General features: G+C 39.2%; 1 protein-coding gene and 1 long non-coding RNA gene across 15 annotated transcripts in view; one reads left to right on the top strand and one right to left on the bottom strand.

Moving 5' to 3' along the window:
- cd99 (CD99 molecule) overlaps window positions 1–26112 on the bottom strand; it is a 120406-nt gene that overhangs the window by 28658 nt on the left and 65636 nt on the right. The gene's annotated exons all lie outside the window — the stretch shown is intronic.
- On the top strand, window positions 18793–19949 carry LOC141361990 (uncharacterized). Its single transcript, XR_012367976.1, has 2 exons — window positions 18793–18959; window positions 19765–19949. It is a non-coding gene; the product is annotated as an uncharacterized lncRNA (long non-coding RNA).

Below are 26112 nucleotides of genomic sequence, written 5' to 3'. Positions count from 1 at the left end.
TTATAAAAATACCCGTGTCCGTGTACTAGGCCTAAATGAGCGGTATAAACCCGGTTTTGTCGTGCATGAATGATTCCCGTCACTTCACACGCACCAGCGCAGCGCGTACACAGTCGCGGAGCAGAGCGAGACCTTCAGTATGTGTGCGGTCCTGGCCCAATTTAAACCCTGCATATGTATCCGAGTCACGCTGAGAGAGGGACGCTGAGAGAGAGACGCTGAAAGAGAGACGCTGAGAGAGAGAGAGAGACGAGGAGTTGCAAGCCCGGAGGTCCGTTGAGCTTATCAGCTAAATCCTATTTTTTCACTATCTTATTCCTATCTATATAATATAACTTATTAGTTTATCTTAGGAATACTTTACCTTGACGATTACTGAATTGTATTACTAAGCGAAACGATTTTATCACTAGTAACACCCAGTGTTAGCATATAGCCCGCTAGCAGGTGCCGGCTAAAGGTAGCATTTCTTACCGTCTGTTTACTTAAACCTGCCTTTGTTGGCGATCTAATGGCGGATTAATCCGATGTATGCTTTTCTGACCTGTCCACACCAGATCGGGAAGCTGTGAAGGAGGTGCTGCCCGGCCTTCGCAGAGTCTGCGTGCCTAACATCACCCTGACCAAAGACGCTCATAGGCGGCTGAGGCGTGCTACGAGTGAGCACCCGTCTCGATGCAGCTTCACGGACCGCGTTCGGACGAACGGAGACGCCATCGCCCAGCATGAAAACGGTAAGACTCCGCTTGTCATTGTAACCTGCACTACTTGCCACATGTACAGTTTAGGTTCTTCTGTCAGCATAGAGGGGTTTACATGTGCTAAGTGCATTGAAGTAGTAAGGCTGACGGAGAAGGTTGCAGAACTAGAAATGCGCATCCGAACGCTAGTTGAGGACAGTAAGACCGCTAATGTTAATGTTACAAACACTGTTTTAGGTGCGCTTAGTGTTAAGCGTAATACACATGGCTCGGTTCCGACTTCGGCATCAAGGCGGCTGACTAACTGGGTGACTGTCAGGCGGCATAGTCACATTCGGCATCCAAATCACGCTCCTGTTTTAATATCAAACAGATTTTTTCCACTCAGCAATACACCGGTTTGTTAAAAGTGCCCTGGTTATTGGATATTCTATACTCAGGAACGTTGACATTGAGGCACCAGCCACCATAGTCGATTGTATACCGGGAGCCAGAGCGTCTGACATTAGATCCAAACTTAAAGTGCTGGCTAATGCTAAACGTAAGTTTTCAAAGATTATTATTCACGCCGGCACGAATGACACCAGACTCCGCCAGTCGGAGATCACCAAAGATACTATTAAAGAAGTGTGTGAAATTGCAAAAACAATGTCAGACAATGTAATTTGCTCTGGTCCCCTCCCCGCCTACCGGGGGGATGAAACTTGCAGTAGATTAGTGTCTCTTCATGGCTGGATGTCAAAGTGGTGCCCTCAGCATAACGTAGGGTTTATAGACAATTGGAAGCATTTCCGGGGAAGACCTGACCTGCTAAAGAGAGATGGCCTCCATCCGTCTCCGGAAGGAAGTGCTATACTCTCTAGAAATCTGACCAATAGTCTTACTTTTGATATTGTCTGACTATCTAGGGCCCAGGTCAGGAAACAAACAGATCGGCTTACCCATCAGTCCGTTAGCTGCCTTGACATGTCAAGATTACATATATCCCAGCACATAGGGCCTTTTTTACCAGAGTACCAACACATCTCGACTGTGTCTGTTCCTCGAACAAATAAATACAGAGCACCGTTAACCTCGTCTCGTACAAATCTTGTTAACATAAAATTAGAACACAATACATTAACAGATGTATTGTTAACATTAGATCGCTTACCAATAAAGAACCAATTATCAATGAATTAATTACTGACCAAAACTTAGATGCACTCTGTTTAACAGAGACCTGGCTTAAAGCAGACGATTACATCAGTTTAAACGAATCCACCTCACAAGACTATTATTATAAACATGTTCCTCGTCTAAAAGGGAGAGGGGGTGGTGTAGCTACAATATACAACAAAATATTTAAAGTAAACCATAAATCCGAACTAAAATTTTATTAGTTTGAAATAAAACTGTTAAATATGGAAATAACTGATCGTAAAAACAAACAGCTTTCGTTCATTTTAGCTATAGGCCTCCGGGACACCACACAGATTTTCTTAAAGGTGACATAGAATGATTGAACGGGGTATTTATCCTTGTTCTGTGATGTGACACGTAGACAAAAAAAAATTGTTTGGGTCTGTAATGCCTTAGAAGCTTCCTAAAAACCTCTCTCAGATAGCTCTACAGTATTAGGGTGGGGGATTTTAAACAAGTGGTTTTGCACCTATTTGGCTCCCCCTACTGGCTTAACTTGCAATCTCATTACTGATTGGCTGACTTTGCTGCCACTAAAAAATGTAGCCAATTATTTTAAAGTGTAGGGGAAGTGAGATGCCTGTGATGTCATAAGCATCAGTTTTTCAGATTGGGCTGTTTTCTGGCTGACTTTCTAAAAGAGGAATTTATATGAGACTGAGATGTTAAGCATGTCTAGCACTTTTTGTATTTTCGTGAGTGACTACCATTATTCAACAAAGACAAGGTAAAAATGTTTCTTCATTCTCTGTCCCCTTTAAAGAAATAGCAGACTTCCTATCTGAGCTTACAGTCACTGTAGATCAGGGGTGCCCAACCTTTTGTGAACCAAGATCTACTTTTCAAGTAGCCAACCTCCCGAGATCTACCAGTCCAGTGTCAACATTGCAAACCCATAACACAATGTTTCCAGCCTGCAGTAACTAACCTCACAACACTTTTTTTTGTTGTCACACAACTCCTAGACATCACAACACAACCTCTCTCAAACACACACACACACACACACACACACACACACACCTCTCTCTCTCTCTCTTCTCACACACATGCACACACACACACACACACACACACACACACACACACACACACAAACAAACACGCCAATCTGTATGTTGAGCAATAGTCATAACTGACTTTATTATGAACCACACAGAAAAATAACTAGATACAAAACAGGTAGCTTTGAGTTAAAAAAAAAGGAAATCACTTTCTACCTTAGTGGGAGACCTGGCACTGGGAGGAGGAGGATAGCTTATCGTAGTCAGGAGTGTAGGAGCTGGTTGCAAGGCGTAAGCAGGCTGCAAGGTGGTCATCAGTCATTGTTGATCTGTACTTAGACTTGATGATTTTCATGTGTGAGAAAGCAGACTCGCACAAATAAGTCGATCCAAAAAGAGCTGTCAGGTTCAAGGCACATCTTCTAAGATTGGGATACTTCTCCTCCGCCAGTAGATTCCAGAACACTACATGCTCTCCAGGTTGAGCGGATGTTGATCTGGCTTTGATTTCAATGTCATTTTGCAATGTCAGAATCTCATCCTCAAGATCGGAGCTTTTCAAGTCGAAAAGTGATTTAATTTTGGCAGCAATGTCACCAACATCAATATTTGCACCAAATGGATAACACATATAGCTGGCTACAGGCTCGATGGATGCAAAGTCAGTAAAACGCCTCTCAAACTCTGCCAAGATGCTCTGAACATGCTCCTCATAACGTGCACTGTTAAGCTGTGTCACACCTTTACCTTGACGTTGTAGTTCTGCTTGCATGTGGGGAAAGTTGCGCAGGTTACCAGGCTGCAGCCTGCTTGACATCAGCTGTAGCTTGCTTTTAAATGTATTCACTGAACTCATCATGTTGACTACATCTTTATCCTTTCCCTGCAGCTCTAAATTCAAATCATTGAGCTCGCCAGTGAGATCAGTGAGGAAAGATAAATCTAAAAGCCACTCGTGGTCCTCTAGCTTTGTATGGTAATCCACATGTTTTGAAAGCTTCAGAAAGTCTTTGATTTCAGGCAATAACTCTGTGAATCTGGCTAAAAATTTACCTCTGCTTAACCACCTAACGTCCGTGTGAAGCAGAAGGTCTGTGTGCTCAGCATCATTCTCCTCCAAGTGAGCACGGAAAAGCCTTCTCTGCAGACTCCTGGCCCGAATTGAACACACAATCTTCATCGCAATATCCATCACTTCTTTCATATTTAAAATCTTTCCACACAACGCTTGCTGGTGAATTATACAATGATAATTCAGGATATCTGGGAAAGATTCACTTTCTTTGCACAGTGCAATGAACCCACTGGTGCGGCCCATCATTGCAGGTGCCCCATCAGTTGTGATGGAGATCAGCTTAAAGAGCGGCAGTTTAGTCTCGCTAACAAATCCCATAAAAGCATTAAAAATATCCTCACCTCTGGTGTGTCCTTTTAATGGCAAAATTGTGAGTAGCTCTTCCTTTGCGCTCATGTCTACAAAAACCATCCTTATGAAAACACACAATTGTGCCACATCCACCATATCAGTCGACTCGTCAAATTGGAGGGAAAAGCACTCACACGCGTTAATATCCTTCTTCAGTTGCTCATCCACATCCACAGCCATTCTCTCAAATCGCTTTGTTGTAGTATTGCGGGAGAGTTGCACATCTTTAATGGCCTTCACGATCTCTGTTTTATTTTTAAAGCCGTCAAAAAGGCTATCGGCTGCCTCGAGAAAGGCTTCCTTCACCATATCGCCGTCACTGAAAGGCTTCTTGTATTTAGCAAGGACGTGACTGACGCGATAGGAAGCGATAGTTGCGGCCTTACTCTGGGTCTTCGGTTTGGTGAAGATTGACTGCCGCGCTGCAAGCTGTGCTTTTAACTCCCGCACTTTTGTGGCACGTAGAGGTGTTTTTGCAGGGAAATCCCTCTCGTAGCTCCCGTGTACTGATTTAAAATGCCGCTCCAGATTTCCTTTCTTTGCCAATGCCACCGTTGCATTGCAGATCAAACAAACAGGCTTTAAATGAGAATAAACAAAAAAATAATCTTCCTCCCATTCAGGGTGAAAATGGTAGGTCTTTGCTCGTTTTCCCTCGGCCATGTTAACGTTTATGAGCGTGTAACCGCTGTTCGCTGTCATGCATGACACGCGCGAAACCGCTGTTCGCTGTCATGCATGACACGCGCCACCGTAGGTTAAACGTCACCTACTTTTTTCTTTTTCTCTTTTTTTAAATACTTTTTTTGTGGACGTGTTGGCAAGGACTCATGATATAGGCTGTAGTGTACATTTAATTCAAAATATAACACACATAAAAAAAACTTTTATTTATTATTATTATTTTAATTTTTTTCTCCACCCCTCGCGGTCGACTTGGGATCAGTCCGCGGTCTACCAGGGGACCGCGATCGACTGGTTGGGCACTCCTGCTGTAGATAAAGCTCTTATCGTTGGTGAGTTTAATATCCATGTGGATAACCCAAAAGATGCATTAGGACATGCGTTTATGGATGTTCTAAATTTTCTCGGTATTAAACAAAACGTGTCAGGGCCAACGCATACTCGTAAGCACACATTAGACTTAATTCTGTCAATCGGACTCAATATTATTGACATCGAAATATCACCCCAGAGCGATGCCGTTTCAGACCATTGCCTCTTCCAGACCTGTCTCAAATGAATCATGTAGCAGATAACTGTAAAGATCTGGATATTATAATAGAAAACCTGAACAACGCTTGCTCTAGCACGTTGGATGCCGTTGCTCCCATTCGAAAAAAGAGAATCAAAGAAAAAATGCCTGCTCCATGGTATGACCATCATACTGCAGACCTTAAAAAAGTAGCTAGAAAAATGAAAAGAAACTACCGAAGCACAAAGTTAGAGGTATTGCGTTCAGCATGGAAAGAGAGTGTTTAACACTACAGACAGGCTATAAAAACTGCCAGATCTACCCATCTCAGTACGCTTATTAAAGAAAATCATAACAACCCTCGTTTCCTCTTTAGCACAGTTGCGAAACTGACTAGAAACAAAGAACAAACAGAAACCAATAGTAAACTCCAACACATTAGTAAGGACTTCATGAACTTCTTTACTAACAAAATTATGTTTATTAGGGAAAACATAGAAACTACGCAGGCAGCCACCACTCTACCCAATAGTACATTTACCACTAGATTACCATACGAACATCTTGAGTCATTTAAACCTACTACAATAGAAACAGACCTTAGTGCAGCCTTTGACACAATAGATCTCAGAATCTTACTCAATAGACTAGAAAACTATGTTGGCATCAGTGGTTAGGAGTTAGCCTGGTTTAGATCGTATCTAACCAATCAATATCACTTTGTTTATGTAAATGAGGAAGAGTCATATCACTCCCCCGTTAAATACGGCGTACCTCAGGGATCAGTTCTAGGCCCTATCGTATTCTCGTTATATATGTTACCTCAAGGAGACATTATCAGGAAACATAACATAAGTTTTAACTGCGACCCGGATGATATCCAGCTTTACATCTCGTCACATCCTAGCAAAACCCACCAGTTTGCTAAGCTAACAGAGTGCATTAGTGATATAAGGGACTGGATGGCACATAACTTTCTTATGCTAAACTCCAATAAGACTGATATACTTATTATTGAAACAAATCGCTCCAAACATAATATGTTAGATTACAAGTTGCCCATAGATGGCTGCACGGTGGTGCCATCTTCCAGGGTTAAGAATTTTGGCGTAATGTTCGACAGCAATCTATCTTTCGATAGTCATATCTCCAACGTCTGCCACACAGCATTCTTGCATCTTAGAAATCTCTCAAAAATATGCCATATGCTGTCTGCATCAGATGCAGAAAAGCTTATCCATGCTTTTATGACCTCTAGAATAGACTAACAAGCAAAGCGTAAAGTTTGATCAGATTTAAAGACTTTTTACAGCATGTTTGGATTATGAACTTTATTCACACACTTGAGGAATATCTTCATTTATGTCTGGACATTGAGGAAGAGAAGCATTTATCTTTAACGTTACCTAAGAATAACAATGGAGAACGCACTGCTGGATTAGAAGTAAGTAACGTTAACAGTTAATTTATACCATTTATATTTGCTATCATGTAACTTAATATGCTCATGGCTAGTGCAGTTCAGCCTACATACAGTAACGTTAAGCAACCTTAGCAGACTACACGCTTCGGATTGAAAAACTTTCGTTGTTTACAAACGGACTCGATCTCACGTAATGGCGGATTTCACTGTTTCATGCTGTAACAGTGTTAAACACAGTTATTCACTTATATCCTTCATGGAAACTTTCAGTAAGCCTGAACTGCTGTATCTTTTAAGTATGTGCTGTAATATGATTCCATGTTTACATGCTTATTTACAAACAAATCCGCGTGACCTCCCGTAATGGCGGATATCTGTTACATGCTGTACAGTGTTAAGACACAGTTATTCACTTATATCCTTCATGGAAACTTTCAGTAAGCCTGAACTGCTGTATCTTTTAAGTGTGTGCTGTAATATGATTCCATGTTTACATGCTTATTTACAAACGAGTACGCGTGACCTCCCATAATGGCGGATATCTGTTAACTTACATGTTGTACAGTGTTAAGACACAGTTATTCACTTTCGTATCTGTCATGGCAACTTTGAGTAAATGCTGCACTGGGGGATTTGCTGTAAAATGGTTCCATATTGTTTACATGCAAGGTAATTCCATACATTGCGCTGTACACGCAACACTGTTTATTATGAGCTCCGCGTTGTTTACACGGAGACGCGAGCTCGCGCACATCCATTTGCGATGTGTTTTTAAAGTTCATACTCGCTTACAGAAACGCGTTTAAAACAGAAGCTAGACGATAAGGTGATGGGCATCTGAAAACAGTCATCTGAAAACAGCTTTTTAAATAACTAATTATTGCAGATGTTTATCTGAGATACTAATTTAGTTTATGATAGTTTATCTGAATGTAGTGCTATCATTTACCCTTCAGTTATGTATGTAAGGGTATTTCTGTGGACAACTTATGCTAACAGCTGTTTATAACTCTCTTAGAGGTCTGCATCCCTCTCATCAGTACAAAACTATGAAGTGGAAAAACATATTCACACTCTTTGGACATAAAGTTATATGGTAACATGAGCCACATGAAGTTTACAGCTTTGTTGTTTATCAGTTTCTTATACAAGTTAAGTTTTTTAATAGGGTTCGTTCCCAAATAGACTGAAAATGTCCTACTGACCTTCATTTCTATTTTGATTATATTGTTAACTTCTTAATAAACCTCAAACAAACGTGTACATTTGTCCTCACATTCTTTACTGTAGTTCCTTCTTGCCTCATTATTATGCAGCTCATTATGCAGCTCATTATGCGAGCCTTTGTTTGCTAGCTGTCAATCAATCCTTCTCGCATACGGCCACTCTAAACAAAAAGTGTCTTACAATTTCTAAATCAATACATTGTTTTATGAGAATAAGTAGGCAGGATGATTTTCACATCATTTTAAAGAAAAAACTCTAGGCTACTAGATTTTGTTTAGGAAAGTCTTGTTAAAACATGTTTAGTATGGGTTTTGTGAACTTATATCAGTGACTTAAAATTTTTGCTTTTTTAAAAACCACGCATTTTCTCTGAAAAATACAAACATGTACATACATGTAGCTCATATAATATTTTAGCTCAGTTTTTGCTGAACACAGTGGTATGAGACACTTGCCATTATTATGTTTTAAAGCAACTGAAAAAATACCAAATGTAAGAGCATGTCAGAACCTCTGACAGTGTCCCAAAATGGTCGGACCCCAGAGGGTTAAATGGCCTAGCACCCTCGTATATTAAAGAACTACTATCAGAATACAATCCACCACGTAAACTGCGATCACAAAATTCTGGTCACTTAATTATCCCTAGAATATCTAAAGTGTCTAAAGGTGGTAGATCCTTTTCCTACTTGGCCCCTAAGCTCTGGAATGATTTACCAAATAATGTTAGAGTATCAGACACAGTCGATCAATTTAAATCTAAATTTAAGACATTCTTCTTTAACAAAGCATTCACATAAAATGTCCAGTAAATGTACTTTTCCCGCAGTAGTTATTTTGTCTAGAACAAAGCACTCACATACCTCATATGGGTAATATACTATTCCCGCAATAGTTAGCCTGTCTGGAATCGAGCTGACTTAAACCACTATGGGGCGGTTTCCCTGACATGGATTAGCTTAATCCAGGACTAGGCCTAAGTTTAATTAGGAAATATAACTAGTTTTAACAAATATGCCTTACTAAAAACATTACCTCTGTGCATTTTGAGGCAAAATAAAGGGCACTGATTTATGTTAAGATATGTCAGTGCAAGTTGTTTTCAGTTTGGACAGCTCTTAAAAATGTTTTAGTCTAGGACTAGTCTAATCCCTGTCCGGGAAACCGCCCCTATAATGTATGACACTTGCATTACATGCAAACTGCCCCTACGCTAATAGAACTCTGTTTTTGTCTCCCTGTCTCGTCCTTCGACCCCGAGGACAATGGGACAAACAGACCCAGTTCCTGTTGCTGTGAATGTCATCGCACCACTGATCTACTGGCTGTCGTTCAACGTGATGCCCAGCCGATGCGCGAACAACGACCACCGGCTGAACCAGTTTAATCCGCTTACCCGCTTCCTGTCCCTACCGTATCTATATAAATAAATATATATTACTTCCTCCCAAGGGTTTTTGTCCTTCTAGGAGTTTTTCCCACCGGGTTTTCTCCTAGGGGGGTTTTTCGTCCCAGGGAGAGTCAGCCAACTTGGCTTAACTTAGCACTTTACTGTATACGTTACATTATTAATACGCTCGCTTGTACGGTTTAACCTTAGCCGCTATATTCTATTTCTTATATTATCTATTGATTTTCTGTGTTCTCCTCTACATCTATTTATGTAAAGCTGCTTTGCAACAATTAGCAATTGTGAAAAGCGCTATATAAATAAAATTGAATTGAATTGAGTCCTGATCGATCGAGTCTGATTGGATCGGGACATGCCTAGCTAATATTCTTTGACTTTGATACCCTTCTGCTATCATTTCAGGAAAATAAATTAAGTTTTAAAAGGCATTTGTTCAAAAGGATCTGTAAATATGCATGATTATCACGTTCAGATGATTTGTCGAGTTCAAAGCGGTTAAAACAGACAGCCACTACTTTATGTAAATTCTGCTCTCGCTCTTTAGAATAAAGTATTTTTATACGTTTTGTGCAGATTTGTCATGTTAACGGGGGTGTAAAAAATACTGTGATCAACAGCTGGCAGATTATTAACTTCCTGGCACATACAGATGCTATTGTGCCCCAAAAATTGTCCAGTATTCAACAAAGAAATTATATAAAAGAAATAGCAGAAAAGCTCAATATAGCGGACAAAAATTACATGCGGTTCAGTGTTTCTGTAGAGATGACACCCCTCCCGTGAGACATAACAGAGTCAAAAATATAGTTGATGCACCAGTAAATTAATGAGGCAAAATTTCCTCATTAAAGTTTACCATGGTTTTGTCAAAGTATAACAAAGTTTTTTAACAGAGTGGCTGTCTATCACAATAATTTGTATTACCACATTTTTACTAAAAAATATATTTTTGTGCACAGCATTTTCAGTAGCTCATGGTGGTCATGCTCAACTCTTTTGCTGTTAACCAGTATTGTTCAATACATAGAGCTTATTTGGCAAACTTACTTGTTATTAAGGTAATATTAGACTTGGTAATTAAGTTATAGAAGCAGCATGCAGCGCAGAGCGATGCACTTATTTATCTGGGTGAATTATCCCTGGGCAAATACAATAAGGACATGTGTCATAAAGAAGTCAACGTGAAGCAAACAGGCGAAGGAGAACACACAAAGTGGGGGAGTAATAATGTGGTAAAAAGTGTGGTTAATTTGGGTGTTTTAGCTACAACAGTTTTAAACATCAGAATCAAAGATCAGAACTTACCTTTTAATAATCACCAAAACAGTATTGCAACTAGGCATACATTTTTCAATAATATTATACTCGAATGAGCTCATAAAAAACAAATATTCGTTTATTCGTTTATTTAAATGATGTTTATAGTTTAGGGTTTACAGTTTTCTCATTTAGTCACAATTTTACAACAACCTTAAAATTATGAAATATCCACAATAATTATTCCTGCTAAAAACAATAGAAACCATCACAGAAATTCTATTGGGTTTAATTGATTTAATGGGAATTTTATTGGTTGTAATGGAAACTATAATTGTCTCTGTGGGTCTCTACTGGTATGTCCCAAAAAATAATTTTGTAGCGGTTTAAATGTTAAAAGCTAAACTGTAAAAAAATATTTCTTGGATTTGTAAATAAAGTTAGCACTATCTAAGTATGTTTTACAAACAAATACTATTTTGTCTTTCTACTTCAAAATGTCTTTTTTGTTTATTTCAATGACTTACTTGCAGTTTCTTTTTTATTATTTGTGCTCAAATACATTCGTATATTGCACATTATTTTACAGAGAGCAAAGAACGCGCGATACAATGCAGAGAATTTTTTAACACGTAGCAGTTTATTTAAAATGCCAGGGAAACATTTTAATCATAAATATTGTTTGCCAAGCCATGTTATTTAAAAAGTAAATAAAAGAGGAGTCTCTATTAGAAGTCACACAATACCAGTTGTGTGTAATGGCTTCGTTAGCTGATCCGTGATGCTGAACTCAAGCCCATCATGTGTTAACTCATTAGCTCTGCTTATTTGCGACCCTGAACTAATTTGCGCTGCATTTAGTAGGTTGTGTTGGTCATTATGAGAATCAGCTGTTGCGCCTGTGTAATTTAATTCATGCTTTTTTAGTAAATAACCAGCAGATATTACCACTTCCATCGGCGCATTTCTGGAATTGCGCTCATGCACCAACTTGCCCTATTTAGTAAATCTGGCCCTTAATGACAGATATCAGGTTTGCTTACATTTATGTTTGCCTGATTTCAACACTAGGGAAATAAAGCAAAGCTTAAAATCAAGCCCTAAATAAAATATAGCTAGATCTAAATCCAGAAGATGGAACAGCTAAGCGTATTTTTATAACGCTTTAGATTATTGACCCGCTATGTACTGTACACAGAATTTACAGCGAACCTTGTAACATAGTACCCAATAATAATAATAATAATAATAATAATAATAATAATAATACATTTTATTTAAAGGCGCCTTTCATAGCACTCAAGGACACCTTACAAAATCCATCAGAAAGACAGAAGAACAGTAAAACCAGTACAGAAACAAACATTAAATCACATAAAAGCCTGCCTAAACAGATACGTTTTAAGATGAGATTTAAAAACTGAAAGACTAGAACTGTTGCGAACATCTACAGGAAGAGAATTCCATAGATGTGGTTGCAGCATAGTTAAAAGCTTGTGATCCCATAGAAGCTGTCTGAGTGCGTGGCAGAACAAGTGTAAGTTCAGAAGATCTTATAGAGCGAGAAGGAGTGTATATATGAATAAGATCTTGGAGATATGAAGGAGCCATATTGTTAAGTGCTTTGTAATTTAAAAGTAAAATTTTAAAATGTACACGAAATTTAACAGGAAGCCAGTGTAACGTCTGTAAAACAGGAGAAATGTGTTCAAAAGATTACATGCGGATGCGCCAACGAGAGTGGCAGCTGATCTCAGTAGCTCTGTTTGTTTTGTTTGTTCTGTCTTTTAGTCTTTATTTTATAACATTTTAACGAATTGTGCGGACATTTTTATTCCATGGATATGGCTATTAACTGCCTCCAACACAGTGGAAAAAATCTAATTTACTCAGGGAAAGAACTGCTTGAATTGAGGGCAAGGGAACATGCCGGTATTTTTCACGCGATCCCGGAGGAAATAAAACGACAACACAGAGGATGTAGAGCAGGAGTTAAAGTCAGGACTAGGCGCATGGAGAAGCGATGGAGGTTTAAGCCGCCTGTTCCTTCGTCTGTGATGGGAAATGTGAATTCACTGGCTAATAAGATGGATGAGATGGCTGCTTTGGTGAGAAGTGTTAACCCAGGTAGCAAACAGACGTTGGGCCAACGTCAATATTGGTTGGTTACGTTGGCCCAACCTATCTGACTGAAATACAACGTTGGGCCAACGTTGGTATGGTCAGCTGCAATTGCCCACCACTTCCCTCAAATATATGCATGAAGCATTTCATGTTTTACCATTCTATCCAGTAAACACGTGGAAAAGAGACTTCTTATACCCTGATGAATTGTCAAGTTATACAACATTGCATCAGAATCAGCCAAAAAAAAAAAAAAAGATTAATTCCATTGTTGTAAAAGAAAAGATGACAGCCTATCTCTTTATCCTGTGCCAGTATCAGGTAGCAAACAGACGTTGGCCCAACGTTGGCCCAACGTTTGTTGTTTTTTTTTCAACCGAAGACGTTTATTCATTTTAGCATTACATTTTCATTTTACATATTACACATACAGTTGCAGTTTCCTCTAAATGCTAATAGTACCATGTCATCAATAAAGAGAAACTGAAGCATTGGTATTTTGTCTTTTGTCCAAAAAAAAAAAAAAACAGATCACCAATTTTGCAATTTGCATTACAGAGCACTTTCAGTATTTCTCATTTCTAACACGTTCTTGCATTTAAAACTGCTAGAACGCAACTTTTAAAGGGATAGTTCACCCAAAAATTAAAACTCTGTCATCATTCACTCCCATGTCGTTACAAACCTGCACACATTTTTTTTTATTCACAAAGGAAGATGCTTCGAAGAAAATCTATAACTCAACCGATCAGAGGCCCCATTAACTTACATAGTAGGACAAAATAATACTAGTCAATGGTGCCTCTGATGGGCTTTGCTACAATCATCCCCCAAAACATCTTCCCCTGTGTTCATCAGAACAAAGACTTTTATGCAGGTTTGTAACAACATGAGAGTGAGTAAATGATGACAGAATTAAAATTTTTTGGTGAACTATCTCTTTAAGGTCTGATGTTTACATGCATCAACAATCAAAATAACAGCACAGACACAAAAGTGCATTTTTGAGAAACCCTACATGTTTTTACAGTGATGATATTTTACGTCATCCTTTACAAATTAAAACATTTTGTGCCTGTGCAATTTAAAATTAAACTCTTTTTAATAACTTAATTTAAAGGGACGTTTGTTTGTTTGTTTGTTGTTGTGTTGGGCCAACGTTGGGTGCTGACTTTGGCCCAACGTAATTTTGTCCGTTGGGCCAACCATGTCATTGGACAGCCAGCCCAGCTAACAAAAAAAGGTCACCAGGACGTCCCCTAAACGTCCTCTGCGAACGTCCCCCGGACGTCATTGTGTAGGGTACCCGTTACGTCGAGCGGACGTCCGCGAGGACGTCTTCCGGACTTTCACAGGGACGTTCGCAGGACGGTCAGCGGACCCTCGGGACGTCTAGGGGACGCTCGCCCAAAGCCCCCAGCACGTCACCCCACCTCCCCGCTAATCAATGAAAACATGAAAACAGACACGAGAAACATTGTACACCACAAAGTACTTTTATTTTAATCCAACTGTTGTAATTATGCTGTGCTCCATGTTTGTGCGCGCGCGCACGACCGTCCGTGCACGGGCAGGAGGTCCCTTGCGCGTGCCCGATCTCCCGTGCGCGCCAGCCAAACTCACTTCAGCTGCGTGTGTGTGCGTGTCTCTTGGTGTGTCTCTGGCTGTCTGCTGGGTTTACTGCGATGTCGATTCTTTCCGTTGTCTTCTAACCTAAAACAACGAAATGAACACATTCAGAAGTTAACTAATTATTTTTGAATATGTTTAAAATGTCTTGCAAAAAATCCCTAGCAAAATATTTAAAGATAAGGGAGACAGAATTCTATGCTTAAAATAGAAAGCATGCACAACTCTCTTTTACCTAATATTTTATGTTTATGGTATTATTGTTGGTGTGACAGTTCACTCAAAGTAAAGGTGGGTCAATTTGGACATATGCTACCCATTTTAGGTCTAAATACAAATCAATCTCGATATGAATTCTGAAAACCAGCTAAAACCAGCCCAAGCTGGTTGACTGGTTTTAAGCTGGTCTCTCAGCCTGGTATTAGCTGTTCAGGATTGTTTAGCAGGATGTGGTTTTTTTTTTGGCCACTTTATAGCTGGTTAGGCTAGAAAACCAGCTGACCCACCAGCTTAGACCAGCTTGGCTAAGCTGGTTGGCTGGTCTGGGCTGGTTCCAGATGGTCCTCCCACCCTGACCAGCTACAAAGTGAACATACACACCTTAGAGAGAGCATAGGTCACACAGAGTACAAAAATATTTTACTATTACGTAAAATAATGTAAGTTGTCTTATATATTGATCTTTGATATTATTGTAGGTTTTGTTGTGGGTTCAGGGCATCTTGAAGTACACTATGAATGACGTCAGATAGATCTATTGCGAGTGACAACATTTGAATTATCTGGCACGAGGAGTCACACGTCATACTTCAACTGACACAACGGAGACGGTGGTAAAAGAGGGAAAAACTCCTTTAAATTTCGAATTTTTTATACTAAATCCCATTTATTTTGTAGTTAATTGTTGGATAAGGTCGTAATTTCGTCAAGTTTTCGTTACAGGGTAAGATTTCTTTACCATATACAGTATTTATATTGGTTCAAGTGTGCAGTTTGATAAGGTTTGTATTTCCTTTGTATAGGAAATTTGTTAGCCATATTTAAGTTAGTACATTTTGGTATCGTATGTAAGCTTCGCTTTAGTTCAATGTTAGAGTAAATGTATAAGGTTTTATATTAATATTCATCCGCAGCGGGTAAGTGCGCGAGCTCATACGGCCGTTACTCAAGCGGAAGGCTGCAGCCTCTGGCGGTCGCGTGTCTTATTTCAGAATATTAACAAGTATAAAGTTGACTATTATTCTTAGTTAATCGTAAATTGTTGTAATATGCTTATGACTTGCGAATGTAATGCTCAGTTAACTTAATAAACCAGGCTTGGTGACGTATACAGCCTGCCTATGCGACCTCCGGAGGATGCAGCCTTCCGTTTGAGAAACGGCCTACATGTGTACCGAGGGCGAGCGTGCACGAAATTCTGTCTGAATTGATTCTTCAATAATGGCAAAGCAAACATTTTCTGTCGTGATGATTAAACACATTTTAAAGTTTAAATTAAAACTCCTACCTTTCCAGGGGTTTCTGTTCCTGCAGTCTTCCAGCGACACTTCAGTCGTGTGTGTACTTGCTTGCCGCGTATGACCATACGGACACGAACAATATACCGCCACCTACTGTACTGTAGTAAAATGACGTGTATGATTGAATACGGTGGCACAGGCAGTAAAAATAGCCCTGTAAGTCATTGTAAAAATTGGCTAAATCACCAAAATAAGTTTGTAGATGTGGTTCATTAATTTTTCATAACTATGCAGCATAATGAATCAGCCTGAATTTATTTAGCCTATAAAAATATATTTTTTAACTTTATTTTTAAACCTTTATATGCTTTTATATGGTATATGGTTAAACCCTTATATGGTAGCATACAGTTTAATTGAATAAAAATCTTAAATTGAATCAAATCTCTTGTAATAATAAAAAAGCTCTTAATTATCTGCGAGGATTGGGGGTACATCTGGGTAACATTTTAACATTTAAGCAGCTTCCTTTTTATATTATTTTACATAATTTGATGTGTATATATATTAACTTATCTTTATTTAGTTTTCTCAGCCTTTAAACATCTGACTGATAAATGTGTAGTGTACTACAAAAAGGTAAGTTCAGCACCAGATCCGCTTATGTTATACTGTAATGACCTCTGTGTATGACATGTGCTATACAAATAAACTTGCCTTGCCTTGTAAGATTGATACTGGTTTGAGAACAACCAAATGTTTCCAGTGCAACATGAAAAAACATTGGAAAACAATTTTCAGCCTAAGGTTAGATAATGTAGCCAATGGTCCTCTATTAATTTTGGTACAATGGTACATTTCCTTTGTGTACTGCAAGCTGAACTTACCGATTTATATGGACTTTACTTACAGGTTTTCTGTGCTATGTTGCTCCATTTCACGGAGCAAAATAAGTCTGAGGTAGCACCATCCTTGTGGTTTGAGTTGAACAATGGGGTAAGATTTTGTTCATGTTTTATAAAATACAAATGCTAAACGAAAACAAGGTCAGCTACATATATAAAAAAATAATAATAATAAGACACTTGTTTCTGTCTGAAGGGTATTGAGACCAAAATGAACAATGTGCCACTCTAGACAGCTGTGGACAAAATATGCATTCAGAGTATTTTCTCAAACAGGTAAAGTATGCAAAGTAATACCAAACTTTTTTTTAACAATCAAGTTCAAAAAATAATAGCAAGCAAAACATACAATGTTTATATGATATATATTGACCAAAGTTGTTCTATTTTGAGACTGTAAATATTGACGCTGTAAAAAAAGTGAGGTTCTTCACACTGAAAGTCATTGTAAGTGTTAAAAGACAACTTAAAAATACTTTTGTTTTTTGTTTGCAGAGAGAGAATTCCAGGCCAAAAGGACTCAACAGAGACAACATTGTCAGTACACAAAACAAAAAGTTGGAATGATTAAGAAAAATGCATGTTTCTATACATATTTTATGTGAATTAATCATTATTGACAGTAATTGCACAAGTGTAAGTAAAAACTTTAAAAAAATCCAACTGTTGAATATTTGATTGTTAAATGCTAAACGTTAAACTAAAGTGTACATGGTCCATGTTAATGTTTTTAGTATTTTTTCTTCAGCTGAGGAGCCAGGTAAAACTAAAAGGTCACAATATGATTTACTATCATATTATTATTTCATTCTGATTTTTCTCCCGTTTTTTTTTCTGAGTTAGATGAGGAGCAACCAGTACATCAAAGCAAAAAGATGCTATGATATTGTCTGAGGCACCTTATTGTGAGTACATTTACCGTGTTTTCCGGACTATAAGTGGCTCCGGAGTATAAGTCGCATGAGTCAAAAAATGTGTCATGAAGATGAAAAAAACATATATAAGTCGCACTGGACTATAAGTCGCATTTATTTAGAAAATTTTTATTCTTTTTGGGGACATTTTGTTTGTTAAGTCTTTCTCCATTGTCTTTAGGTTAATGTTTCAGTTAACAGTTTTTTCAGGGGTAGGCTATGGAGCAACATATAGCACCCTCTCGTGGCTGTAGACATTTTCTATGTTTCTATGTGTAATGTTTTCTTTTGGTTCATGTTAATCAGTATGAATTAATTTTTACATATAAGTCGCACCTGACTATAAGTCGCAGGACCAGCCAAACTATAAAAAAAGTGCGACTTATAGTCCGGAAAATACGGTATATGTTAACAGTCATTTAAATAGTCATACTTCTGTGGAATTAAAAACATATAAGTTAGTCTCAGTCAGTATTTGTAGTATAATGATGATTACATTATTTCTATTTATTAATTTAGCATACACCTAAAGTGACTTAAAAATGATAGAGCATTCAACATTTTACAACAGTTACTACAATACTTACATCATCAATTTTTTTATTTTTTTCTAATCTGGGTTGTGTTTACAGTTCCATGTCCTTCACAATCACAACTGCAGCACACCAGTCAATTTCTGCCATTCAGAAGAATCAGGTACACTTTTTTGTTATTTTTATCTTAAAATATTAATAGGCAGACTTACTGTTCATTTATTGTACTTGTGTAGTTAGTAATGTTTTACTGTTTCCAAACAAATCCTAGAAAGAAATCTTGGATTGGAAAATCATTCTGAAAGTAGACTAAATTCAGGACAACATCACAGCAGTGGTCGGAAAAACATCAGTCAATGAGCAAGCCAAGCTAACTTTCCAAAGATGATTTGTGTCATAACAACATTACTAGTCACTGCTGACTTTTTATTCTTGTTTAATTATGGATTGTTTTTGTTTGTAGATTTGTTATCTGTCTTCAGAGGGAAGGCAGCTTGGAGGATGCTACAGCTACACAGGGAGAATTTCAGCAGCTCAGTTTCATACTTGCAACTAATAATGAATAATAGTGAGTCTGTGTGAATCCCAAATGTTTTTGTATATATATTTGAAAGTAAATATGTTGTAAATAAGTTAATAGTTAATGGTCTATTTTTAAAAACAAGATACATGTTTGATTCTTTGGAATAGAACCATAGATCTATCTGACACTTATTCATAGTGTACTTCAAGATGCCCTGAACCCACAACAAAACCTACAATAATATCAAAGATCAATATATAAGACAACTTACATTATTTTACGTAATTGTAAAATATTTTTGTACTCTGTGTGACCTATGCTCTCTCTAAGGTGTGTATGTTCACTTTGTAGCTGGTCTTAGCTGGTCAGGGTGGGAGGACCATCTTGAAGCAGCTAAGACCAGCCAACCAGTTTAGCCAAGCTGGTTTAAGCTGGTGGGTCAGCTGGTTTTCTAGCCTGCAGCTATAAAGTGGCCAAAAAACCCACATCCTGCTACACAATCCTGAACAGCTAATACCAGGCTGAGAGACCAGCTTAAAACCAGTCAACCAGCTTGGGCTGGTTTTAGCTGGTTTTCAAGTTCATATCGAGATTGATTTGCATTTAGACCTAAAATGGGTAGCATATGTCCAAATTGACCCACCTTTACTTTGAGTGAACTGTCACACCAACAATAATACCATAAACATAAAATATTAGGTAAAAGAGAGTTGTGCATGCTTTCTATTTTAAGCATAGAATTCTGTCTCCCTTATCTTTAAACATTTTGCTGGGGATTTTTTGCAAGACATTTTAAACATATTCAAAAATAATTAGTTAACTTCTGAATGTGTTCATTTCGTTGTTTTAGGTTAGAAGACAGCGGAAAGAATTGACATCGCAGAGACACACACCAAGAGACACGCACACACACGCAGCTGAAGCGAGTTTGACTGACGCGCATGGGAGATCGGGCACCGTGCACGCACACACAAACATGGAGCACAGCATAATTACAACTGTTGGATTAAAATAAAAGTACTTTGTGGTATACAATGTTTCTCGTGTCTGTTTTCATTGGTTAGCAGGGAAATAAAATGACGTGCTGAGGACTTTAGGCGAACGTCCCCTAAAAGTCCCAAAAGTCTGCTGAACGTCCTGCGAACATCCCTGTGAAAGTCCGGAGGCGTCGTCGCGGACGTCCGCTCGACGTAACGGGTACCCTACACAATGACGTCTGTGGGACGTTCGCAGAGAACGTTTAGGGGACGTCCTGGGGACCTTTTTTGTTAGCTGGGAGCTGGCTGTCCAATGACATGGTTGGCCTAACGTTGGCCCAACGTTGTTTTAGTGGTTTTTAAGTTGGCAGAAGGTTGGTAAGGTTTTTTTTAGGTTGGCAGAAGGTCTGCTGGCCGTCCAATAACATGGTTGGCCCAACGTTGGCCCAACGGACAAAATTACGTTGGGCCAACGTCAGCACCCAACGTTGGCCCAACACAACAACAAACGTTGGGCCAACGTTGGGCCAACGTCTGTTTGCTACCTGGGAAGTTACACAGAGAGTGTAGCCTAATCTGCCTCACGGAGACGTGGCTAACAAGCAATATTCCGGACACCAACGTTGAGCTAACTGGCTTTTCGATTGTGAGAGCGGACAGAGACCCTATACGGAGTGGCAAGAACAAAGGTGGGGGACTTGCACTTTTTGTCAACACTAAATGGTGCAACACAGGTCATGTGACAGTGAAGGAAATAATCTGCTGTCCAGACATTGAACTGTTAGCGGTGAGTCTCCGCCCGTATTATATGATGAGGGAGTTATCATACGGTACTGTTGTTTGTGTTTACATCCCCCCACAAGCCCTGGCTGAAAATGCATGTGATGCTATCCACTCTGTTGTTGCAAGGCTATTAGCTCGGCACCCTGAAGCTTTTATTGCGATTACAGGGGATTTTAATCATGTTACACTTGATTCAACACTGTCTGCTCTTTATCAGTTTGTTAATTGCCCTACCCGGAAGAACAAAACAAATGATCTTATGTATGCTAATGTTAAAGATGTATACACTGCCTCTCCACTGCCACCCCTGGGATATCAGATCATAACCTGGTCTTCCTTCGACCGCTGTACATTCCTATTGTCCGCAGACAACCCACCATCACATGTTCCTCCGGCTGGGGAAGGTACCAGCACTGTGGAAGACATCATGTCTTATTCCAGTTCCTAAGAAACCGTTTCCCAGTGAGCTAAATGACTAAATGAGGCCTGTCGCTCTGACTTCACATATAATGAAGACAAGGGAGCGACTGTTATTTCACATCCTTCAACCCCAAGTCAGCCAATCACTATATCTACTGAACAGAGCGTACTCTCATCTGGACAAGGGGAAAAGTGCGGTGAGAATTTTGTTCTTTGATTTCTCTAGTGCCTTCAACACCATTCAGCCTGTCAGATTGAGGGATAAGCTGGTGCAGATGGGGGTGGATGCTCACTTGTAGGGGTGGCACGGTTCATGAAAAAAATCTGAACCGTTCGGTTCGCTTGTCTCGCTTCGGAGCGTGTGTGCGTCACACCGTTCAATGGTTCATGGCATGCGCAATGTATGTAGCCTCGTGCCCTGTATGTGACATCAGATAGCGTGTTTCACTTCTGCCGGGAACATACTGTGAACAGCGCTATTTTTAGCCTTTCATTGATAAAACGAAAGGCTAAGAATAGCATAATAAAGGCTGATTTCCGTGTAGTTTCATTTTGCTGGCGTGTGAAAGTTGCGCAATCTTATTTCATAAATTGCCCCTCAAAGTAATCAAGACAGAAGTGGTCAAAAGTGGACAAAAGAGACAGATTTAAATATTACAGGTGTAAACGTTATGTTTCTCTCTCGTCCACATATACTCTGCAGTATTTAAGCAGCCTCTCAGTGATAAATCTTAGAGCTACACTGAAGTTGGCAGTTTGATAAATGCAAGTTAGCTTTGTGTGCTAAAAAGGCACATAAGTTCATGTAGATGGCAATACACATTGTCTTTTTTGCCAAATAAATGAAAAGCATGTTGAAATCATCAATGTCTTCCCTCATGCTGTATCAAAATCTTACCTAGCTTTCCTCAGAGATGGCCCCAATAATGTGCTTAAAGTCAAATTCAGTTTGTGCATGATTACATGATATAACTTTTTTAATACTGCATCCTATATTATGGATAATTAATACATTAACAAGATAATACATTTCTGGAGTGTTAAAAAATTAAAAGAAAAAATAACAACAAGAACCGTACAGAACCGAGGACCATGACCATAAAACCGTGATACGAACCGAACCAAGGGTTTTGTGAACCGTGCCACCCCTACTCACTTGGCATCCTGGATAACAGACTACTTGATGGAGAGACCACAGTTCGTAATGTTAAAGGACTGTTTCTCAGAGACTGTGATTAGCAGTACTGGAGCACCTCAGGGGACTGTGCTTTCACCATTTCTGTTCACCCTGTACACTTCTGACTTCAGCTACATCTCTAAGTCATGTCATATGCAGAAGTTTTCGGACGATACTGTAATTATGGGATGTATTAGGGATGGTCAGGAGAACAAGTACAGGACCTGGTTAATGATTTTGTCCAGTGGTGCAGGTTAAACCACCTACAGCTGAATGCAACAAAGACTATGGAGTTGGTGGTGTATTTTAGGACATCAAAACCATGCATGCTATCTTGTCTCCATTGAGGGAGTCAATCTGGAGGTGGTTAGCACATATAGGTACCTGGCGGTACACTTGGACAATAAATTTGACTGATCACCAACTCAGATGCCTTATATCGGAAAGGGCAAAGTTGGCTCTACTTCCTGAGGAGGTTACGGTCATTCAATATCTGTAGCAAATTACACAGAATGTCTTACCAGTCTGTCATTTCCAAGGGTTTTGTTTTATGCTGTGGTGTGCTGGGGTGGCAGTATTAAGAAGAGAGATGCTAAGCGACTTAACAGACTGGTAAAGAAGGCATGCGCTGTTGTTGGCATTGAGCTGGAGTCACTCACTGTCATTGCATAAAAACGGACTAGTCGCAGGATGCTCGCGATCATCGATAATGATCGCCACCCACTGCACAGCATGTTTAGTGAACAGAGAAGCATGTTCAGTGGCAGATTGCTGTCATTTACATGCTCTGCAGATAGGCTAGGGGGGATTTTGTCCCTAGAGCCATCCAGCTCTTTAAAGCTACACAGGGTGGGATGGGAGAGACGGACTCTTAAGCAGGAGCCTGTGTCTCTATATTCCATTTTTGTGGTATTATTATGACTGTTGTGCAGGTGATTTTATGCCCTCCTATACTATCTGGACTAGCCTTTCATATATTTGTGTACATATATAGATAGATGTTTTTTTATATATATTTTTATTTATTTGTATTGTATGTGTGATTTGTGGAATTTGAGCTACAGGATGCCCTAAATTTCCTTTGGGATAAATAAAGTATCAATCAATCAATCAATCAATCAATCAATCAATCAAGTGGGAGTTTTATTAATGACTTGAGCTGGAGCATTTTGTACTAACTGTAATTTATGCAAAGATTCAGAGGGGAGACCATAAAACAAAACATTACAGTAGTCAATTTGCGATGTTACAAGAGCATACACTAACATAGCAGAACTCTTGGGTGAAAGGACAGGACGTAGACAATTAATATTATGAATATAAAGGAAAGCAGAACGGGTAACTTTATTTATGTGAGATTCAAAAGAGAGCGCTGTGTCAAGAATGACACTAGAGGTCTTCACGGGTCCACTTAGATCCGAAACCCGAGGTCCGACCCAAGACCTGATCGCGTTCGGGTCTAAAAGTTTCACATGCGCCTCAGACACGGGTTGGTACAATGATAGCGGCATCGGGTCTCGGGTAATTTAAAATCAATGTGTTTTTGCTGAATAGACCTGAGAAGAAATCTCTTGTGTGTGCATCAATGTCCTTTTCAAACCTTTCATCTGTTTGCCAAGAGCGCTTGCGACATTGTGTGGCTGGCGGTAGGTAAATTTTGTTGAGACAGACATGTCAGTCAAATTTAAATGTACATTTTAGCGGTTACCTTGGTGTCATCTTCAGATAACAAAATAAAACAAATGGAGCAGCTCGCCAAATTGGTTGCGAGGTCACCGGGGTTTCTTTCTGTCTGACTGCTGCGTGTGGGTCTGCAGAATGCACAAACGTCAGTGCCGTTTACATTCAGGTCCAGTCGGGTTAAAAAATGGCTCTAGTTCGGGTAGGTCTAATTTTCTCAGGTTTGTCTCGGGTCGGGTTTTTCTTTTAAAAATTTTTTTTAATTTCTTTGGACCTGAGAAGACCCCTAAGTGACACCCAGACTTTTGACCTGATTCAATAAAGAGACAAAATCGTTATCCACTATAATAGAAGAAATATTTGACTTGATTTTTCTGTTTTACTGCTGTTCAGTTTTAGGAAATTACTTGTAAACCAATTTCACATAATTCACATAAACACTCACCATGAGCAGAAAAAGGAAACTTTGAAGAAGGTTTAGAAGATAAGTAAAGTTGGGTGTAGTCTGCATAGCAATAAAATTAAATATCATATTTACTAAAAATGCTGCCGATTGGTAGAAGATAAATAATAAACAGAAGGGGTCCTAAAACCGAGCCCTGGGGAACACCAATGACTACATTAGTAGGCTTTGATTTAAACCAAGGGTGGGCAATTCTGGTCCTGGAGGTCCTGCAGAGTTTAGCTCCAACCCTAATCAAGCACACCTGAAAAATCTAATCAAAGTTTTCAGTACCACTTGCAAATGAAGTTCAGGTGTGCTTGAGTAGGGTTGGAGCTAAATTCTGAAAGACTGTGGCCTTCCAGGACCAGAATTGCCCTCCCCTGATTTAAACTGTTTAAGTTGTACAAATTGAATGCGATCTGTGAGATAGGAATGAAACCAGTTTAAAGCTGTACCAGTGATTCCAATAGATTCCAGTCTGTTTAAGAGTATATGATGCGAAATGGTGTCAAATTCTGCGCTAAGGTTAAGAAGTATAAGTATTCTTAAAAGACCAGCATCAGCCGCTAGTAGTAGATCATTCGAAATCTTGACAAGTGCATTTTCAACACTGTGAAGGGCACGAAACCCTGATTGAAACTGCTCATACACGTTATTACAAAACAAATGTTCCTGGAGCTGAAGAGCAACAATTTTTTCCAGAATTTTTAACATAAATAGTAAATTGGAAATAGGTTGAAAGTTATCAAGATTCTTTGTGTCTGTCCCAGGTTTCTTAAAGGAACAGTATGTAAGAAATGTATATCAATTAATCATAAAATGGCCCTGATATGTCACTAGACATTAAGAAATCATTTTCATTTCAAATACTTATATAACTGACAACAGTGTTATGGCCAGGATATTGTCATTTAAAAAGTGGAGTTGCAGCCCTCAACTGATGTTTATGTTGTCATTTTGTGTATTGGCCACCAGTTGTGTGATTGCAGTACCAGTTTTAGCCACAAGTTTTGTGATTGCAATACCAGTTTTGGCCACAATCCTACATACTGTTCCTTTAAGAATAGGTGTTATAACAGCAGTTTTAAGTACGGTAGGGACAGTACCAAAAAGAATGGATGAATGAATAATATTAGTGATCATTGAGGAAAGATATGATAAACCATCTTTAACCAATTTAGTCAGTAACAGGTCCAGTTGACATGTGACGTGTTTAGATTTTTGTACAATGGAACAGATTGTATTAAATTACACTTGTCTATAATTCAAGTTTATGCATTTCAAATTCAAAACGTTTTGTCATAATCCTAGCTACATACATTGGCAACCAAAAAACCATATTGATCGGGCTCTACCATGTATTTCATGTGCTTATGGTTCCCTTTCGAGGGAACTCGCGCTGCGTCGCCATAGAGACGCTTTGGGAACGCCTTCAGGTGTGAGTGCGTCTGAATGTGTATATCAAATCCAACCAATGGTGGGGCGTGACGTCACCGGCGGGGTGACACAGGAGCCGGAAAGCATAAAAGGCGACGTACAACCACGCCCCCACTATCTCTATTGCCTCAGACGGCTATCTGTGTGTGTGTGTCAAAGAGTGTCTGAATAGCTTAAAAACTGTGTGACTGAATAGTTTAACTGTGTGCCTGATAATGTAGAAAAATAAGAAATCAGAAAGTTTAGGAGCTGACCACGCTCACGCCGCTCTTGAGGGCG

Source organism: Misgurnus anguillicaudatus, chromosome 3 (assembly GCF_027580225.2).
Source record: "Misgurnus anguillicaudatus chromosome 3, ASM2758022v2, whole genome shotgun sequence".
In the NCBI taxonomy this organism is placed as follows: domain Eukaryota; kingdom Metazoa; phylum Chordata; class Actinopteri; order Cypriniformes; family Cobitidae; genus Misgurnus; species Misgurnus anguillicaudatus.
Note: the sequence above shows the minus strand (reverse complement) of the source record. Positions and strands in the feature narration are given on the sequence as shown.